The sequence below is a fragment of the Neoarthrinium moseri genome, assembly GCF_022829205.1.
Source record: "Neoarthrinium moseri strain CBS 164.80 chromosome Unknown scaffold36_Wmoseri_CBS_16480, whole genome shotgun sequence".
Taxonomy (NCBI): domain Eukaryota; kingdom Fungi; phylum Ascomycota; class Sordariomycetes; order Amphisphaeriales; family Apiosporaceae; genus Neoarthrinium; species Neoarthrinium moseri.
Window position 1 is genome coordinate 261,426 of NW_026055150.1, and position 6,000 is coordinate 267,425.

Consider the following 6,000-nt stretch of genomic DNA (forward strand, 5'->3'; position numbering starts at 1 on the left):
CGGTATTTAGAATTCTGCATCCCTTCTGAGGGGTGATCCGGCCAGTCTCCAGACACCAAGCGACTGCTTCTCTGGTATCTCTTTGTTGTGTGGCTTGAGGGTCCTGCCATATAGCCTGGTCCTTATCGTAAACCCCCACTCGAGGATAAATGATGGCCCATACCAAGGCTATAAACTCTTTGAAACCGCTCTGAAATCCATCTGACTGGTCCAGTTTCTGGTGTTTCCCGTCCAAAAAGTCGTTGACCAGGTGTTTCATCCTCCTTCGTCTGCAGAAAATACAGAACCCGGGGGACTCTGTCTGGTAGGTGTTTGGGTCTTTGTTGGTCAGCGGCACACTATCCAGGAAGCTTGTGAGAGGACTTGAAGGGACCACACGCAGGGGCCATGTGACAGTGCTCACCACTATAGGATTGAACTCCACGCCGCAACCCAGACACGTGAATTCCTTGCGGCAAGCAGGGCAGTTGATGGGTACGTTCTCAAGGTAGCGATTCGCGATATATCTCTCGGCACAGCCCCGTCCTAGTACATGCCCACACGGCAGTGCAACAGTCTCTTCGAAACCATGGTCTGCATAAAACTGGAGTCTGGTTCCGGCAGGTGTTTCGCTCGCCTTATCGGCAGCGATGAAGTCTTCGACTTGATGAGATATATCCAAGGTCGCAGCACAGATCATACATTCCGACTCCACACGTAGACAGTCACCGTTGCTTTGCCGAATTAGACCTGCCATAATGTCAGGTATCCAATATGAGCTTAGGGGGGAACCTCTTCGTCCGGTGCGAATCATTAGTGCTAGGAAATCAACGAAGTCACACACACAAGCACACTGGAACACGGGAATTGCTTTGGGGTCACTTCACTCTTATAGCAAAGCCAAAGTCGTGTCACTGGAGATATGATTCGATCCCTTTGACTCGCGAAGTCCTTCAAATACGGTCATTGTACGACTAGGTAAAGCGCTTTAGGAGGCCTTCTTTATGAAGAAAAGTGGCCTGGGCTGGGAAGGCACAAAGACATCTCACAACACTGATGAGAAACGGATGGTACAGGACCGCACAACTGCTTTAAACAGTCCCAATTACTGGAATTGTAGAGCTAAATCTACAAACAATGAAGGCTTCTGTCGGCTCAGATGTATTGGACCATGTGTACGTGTAAGAACACGAAATCGCCTGGTCCTCTTATGAAAGGTAACCGATTCATGAATGTGATGGCCTTGGGTAGGTTCGCTAGATTGTTCATGAATTTTCATGCTCCAACAAGACAGGTAGGGGTGCTTAGGTGACACGGCTGCTCAATCACTGAATATTCTTTCCGCATACTACGATGAGAGATGTGCTCTTGCCGCCAACCCCCGTCTTAGGTGGACCTGAGAAGTTAGGCCCTTTCTGATTGCCCGATTCACTCAAAGCGCCAGACGCCCACTTTGAGACCTACTGTTGCTTGCAACTGCGCCAAGCATATTCTCCCGGACGAGTACGTCTATGACTTCTGCGTGTCTTCAGTCCAGCTGCAGCTTTCAGTCTGTCAACGGCTGTATAGGTGGGTCGCAAAGGGCGTCTCAAGAGGAGCGTTATCAGAATGCCCGGCGCATGGAGAAGTAGACAGCTGGCTGCACAATACTTGGCGACACTACTGCTGGCATTCGGATACTCTTGCCCAAAAGATTTGGTAACCTCGATAACTGATGTTACCATGTGCGCTTTACCCGTCCTCCCAACACCTTCGCTCATGTCCATCCCATCACTTCTCATCTCGATAAAGATTCCCTAAGCGCGCGGTCTGATAATTCTATGCCTAAAGCTATAGTAGCACACTCGCGAACGAGAAGAAGCCAATTGGGTAAGTGAGACTAATACAACCATTGCCACCAAAAGGCAAAGGAAAAAAAAACTGCCCGGAGTTGCCCGAAGTAACATGGTGGGCGGTTGAAAAGAAACGAAACAAATGGGTTACTCCAACGAATGGTATCCTCTTTCTTACAGTCGTGATCATAACTCTTTCTCTTCAACGTCATAAAACCTCTTCGCCTTCCTCCTCCTCTTTGAACTTGGGTCCGCCCTCTACTTTGATGGCATCGCGAACCCATTCGATTTCTGCAACTTTCTCAAGAGGCCAGCGGCTTCTTGCCCTCTTGAGAAGTCCTTCTGTCACCTCCATGGCGCCCTGCAGGCCCTTGGCCTCAAACTTGGCCTCGTCGGCATCGTGGTCACCGTCGTCTCCGGCAAAGTCTATCCACCTCCAGTCGACACGCGCAATGCGATGGCTCGTACGACTGCGCATACGCAAGGCGTCCGATGCCCCCGGTGGCGGGTCAAATGGGAGGCGTGACTCGAGCAAGGCATAAAGAAGGACGCCCATTGACCAGGCGTCTATCGCCTTTCCATCGTACGGCTGTCCAAGTATAACTTCTGGTGCAGCGTAGTCATCCGAGCCGCAGCGCGTCTCCAGCTTCTCATCATCAGCCACGCGGCGCGAGAGGCCCAGGTCCGTCAACGTGATGATCGAGTCCGGATACGTGGCCCAGTCCTGGCTTGGATCTGCCAGCTGTTGTGGCGAGACATTGACGAGAACGTCTAGTGGTTTGATTAGTAAAAGGGGCTGAGCGCAGACCGGCCATTTTAGTTCAGACGCGGGCACCACGTTGGGCCCGCATGCATGATGATCTTTGAAAGAAATGGTGACCTACTCTCAAGCTTGATATCTCGGTGCACGATCCGTCGTTCGTGAAGATATCTAACTGCACCCACCAGTTCGGCAAATATTCTTCGCAGCAGCGATGGCGTGAGAAGCTCCCGATGTCGCGAAGCCAGATCGAACAGGTCACCGCCCGGACAGTAGCTGATGACCAGAAGTGCTCTGGTCTGCTCAATGTTCCAAGCTTTCAGATGCACCAGCGACGGGTGGTGTATAGTTTGCATGATCTCGAGCTCCCGCTTCAGGCTCATTTCAATCCGTTGTTCCGAGGCGCCACCTCGCGGGCCATGTTCACAAACCTTGACCGCGACTAGGGTCTTGAGATCTGGTTCAGGTGCACCAGGTGTGTCCGGGGCTTCGTTCTCATCAACATTTACCTGGCTCGTTGCCAACATGACACGACTGAATGTGCCTTCGCCAAGCTGCTTGATTGCACGCCACCTGCGGAGCTTCTTGTCATGACGACCACGAGCTTCGAAGTACTCGACCTTTGTTTTTCTAGACGACGGCTCGCTTGCTGAGCCGTCGTTGCTCTTCGAGGACTCACTCGGTGGTGGTGTTGGAGGCTGGTGAGAAGAGGGCACCAAGCCACGGGCCGCTCCCAGGTTTGGTTCGCGGCGCATCTGGCGCTCGTCGATGCTGTTCAGACCGACGCCGGCGCGTGCATGGGGCCCGGAGACAGTCGTCTGCCTCTTGGGTATACCCATAGGGTCTGGGACGTATTCGCTGACGCTCCTGTTGCGGCCGTGTGTCTTCTCCCCGTTGCCATGCTCGACAGGCTGGCCAGGTTTCAGCCCTACATACTGCTTCCTCTTCGTCTGGTAGGCCATGGCAGACGCAATGGACTCGCCGTTCGCCGTGACCAGTGCCGAGTCCGGCATGATGGTCGGTAGAGGTGCTTCCCGCGATGGTGGCCTCGCGCCGAGTCTCCTCCAGGGGCCGGGCGAGTCGCTTGCTAATAATGGTGAAGGCAGCGGTGTGATGTCGCCCATAGCTGTGATAATGGGACTAGGGTAGGCCGAACTGCAGGCGGAGCCAATGCTATTAGCTATGGCCTTCTTGAAGGACGGGGTTCGTGATATCGGTTTGAGGCTGGAGGTCGAGGTCTTGCGTTGGAGACCCAGGCCGCTGGTCGGGGCGAGTCCACCGAGCCCGTGATTACTATTACCGCTCTCGGAGCGTGCAGGGGGGGAAGGACGTCGTAGGTCGGTAGTCAGCGAGAGCGAGGATTTGTCGCTGCGCTCACTGAGCGGCGAGGGCTGGTAGGGCCTCTCGTCCTGGTCGTCGGTCAGTTCCTCGGAGCTGGACTCGAGCAGTGGCGGCGACGGCGCGATGGTCTGGGTGCGGAACTGGAGCTGTGCTGGCCGGGTCGGGGGGTTCGGAGTCATAGTCTCATCAGCGGACTGGCCGTAGCCATGGCGGGTGTTGGCGTAAGACAGGTCGAGGGCGTGGTTTTGGTGGACATGGCGGCGGTTTATCTCTCCCACAGCGGCGTGAAGGGCAGACGCATCCGCTGCGCTTAGTAGAGGCAGACCGTCCGGTGCACGCCTGCTGCTGCTGCTGTGATCCACGAAAGCGTCTGGTGGCAGGGTCTGGGGTGGCTCGCCCTTCATTGTTGGGTGGAATGGGGGTTTGTGGGAGCGAGCGAGCGGAGCGCAGCGCAGCGCAACAGAGCACAGCACAGCACACACGCAGCACAGCACACACGCAGCACAGGCGGGCGGGCCAGCCAGGCAGGAGAGAGGGAGACTCGGGCGTTGGTGGGGGGTGCGATATCAAAGTACCGGACGTAGTCAAACTACGTGAGTGTGAGTGGGACAGACGAATAGACCTCGAGTCGAGAGAAGGCCGTGGTCGTGCCCCGGGGTACGGGCGCAGCGGCGCAGATAGATAACTCCAGCGCCTAGTCTGGGCAAGACTGGAGATAGGGCCACGCTGGGGCAGGCTTACTGGGAGCTGGTCGGCAGACGCAGGGGCTAGTCCAGCTAGTCTCGACTCTCTTGAGAGCCAAATGCTCCTTACGGAGTAGTTGGTGGACTGGTGGTGTTCCCCGTCGGGGGCGGCGTGGATGGCTTGAGTGGTGCTGATAAGCCCGCGCTGGACACTGATGACTGATTGACAAGCGAGCGACTTTGACTCGATCGCTTGCCCTCCCCCGTGGCCCTGGTCAGTTGGTGAGACGAGACAGGCTTCTGGTCGTCTGTCTGTCTAGTAGTAGTTGATGGCACTTGCTTGCAGGCGAGTGACGATCGTCAGCTTTGCACAGTAGGGTTCACTGCAGGACGCCGAAACGTGTGCTTGTCATTCGCCGTCGCGCCCCCGGACCACACTTGTCGTCCTGCCCTTTTCTTCTCCCCAGGCTGACCTGTTGCTTATCTGTCCGGCTGTCTGACTAACTCAGTTCTCGTTCTGCGGGGGGAAGCTCGACGACACAGAGCTTCAACCCGATGAATGGAAGGATGAGGTGGTTGATGCTACGATGGTGGGCTGCCGCCGTGCCACTGGAGGGGGCGGATCAGCCTTCTGGGGATGCACGGTGATGTCCTGTAACGTTGAACTCAAATGCAGGTGGACCTATCGATGACATGGGTGTCATGCACGTCTTCCTCGTGGCACAGGCGGGCGTGTCCCTTGGAGCCGGGCAAAGAGAGAAGAAGAAAATTGCTGGATTAGAGTTCTGGAATATCAGCGCCAAGCGCAAGGTTGACGAGCAAGTGAGAAGATATGGAATGGTCCATTGGAAGAGTACCACACGAGAAGCAACTGAAGTCGCGCTGCTGACGTAGTGCCACACATACTGGAAGTTAGGCGCGATCGACAGAGGAAAGGCCCCTCAAGGCAAAGGGAGGGATGGGAGCATTCCACAACCAGCTCCAGCCAAAATACAAGCACCTTCCACTTCGGCACACATATAAGTTAACTATGTAACTATGTCAGTAGGTACAAACTTGGGTAATCTGGAGATGGCGACGCGGTGTCTCGCGGTGGGACTCTTGGATGATCTTGAATGTGCTGCGCCATGGCCATTGCACAGTATCGTTACCGTTCATGATCAATGAGCCGCTGCGACAGTGCGGCATGGCAGTTACTAACTCCCGTCGCCGTCTGCTGGCCCGTCACACGTAGCACGCATTGATCCGACCATCACGCCGGAGTGGCGTCCGACTCACAGCAGCTGAGGTCACGATCCAGAATCATCGCTGGGTCAAGGGTCACGAAGGGCTGCAAAACAGTCTGGAGCTGGCCAGCCCCGTCTACTCCTGTTCGCGGACGCTGCCTGATAAGTCGAGATACTGT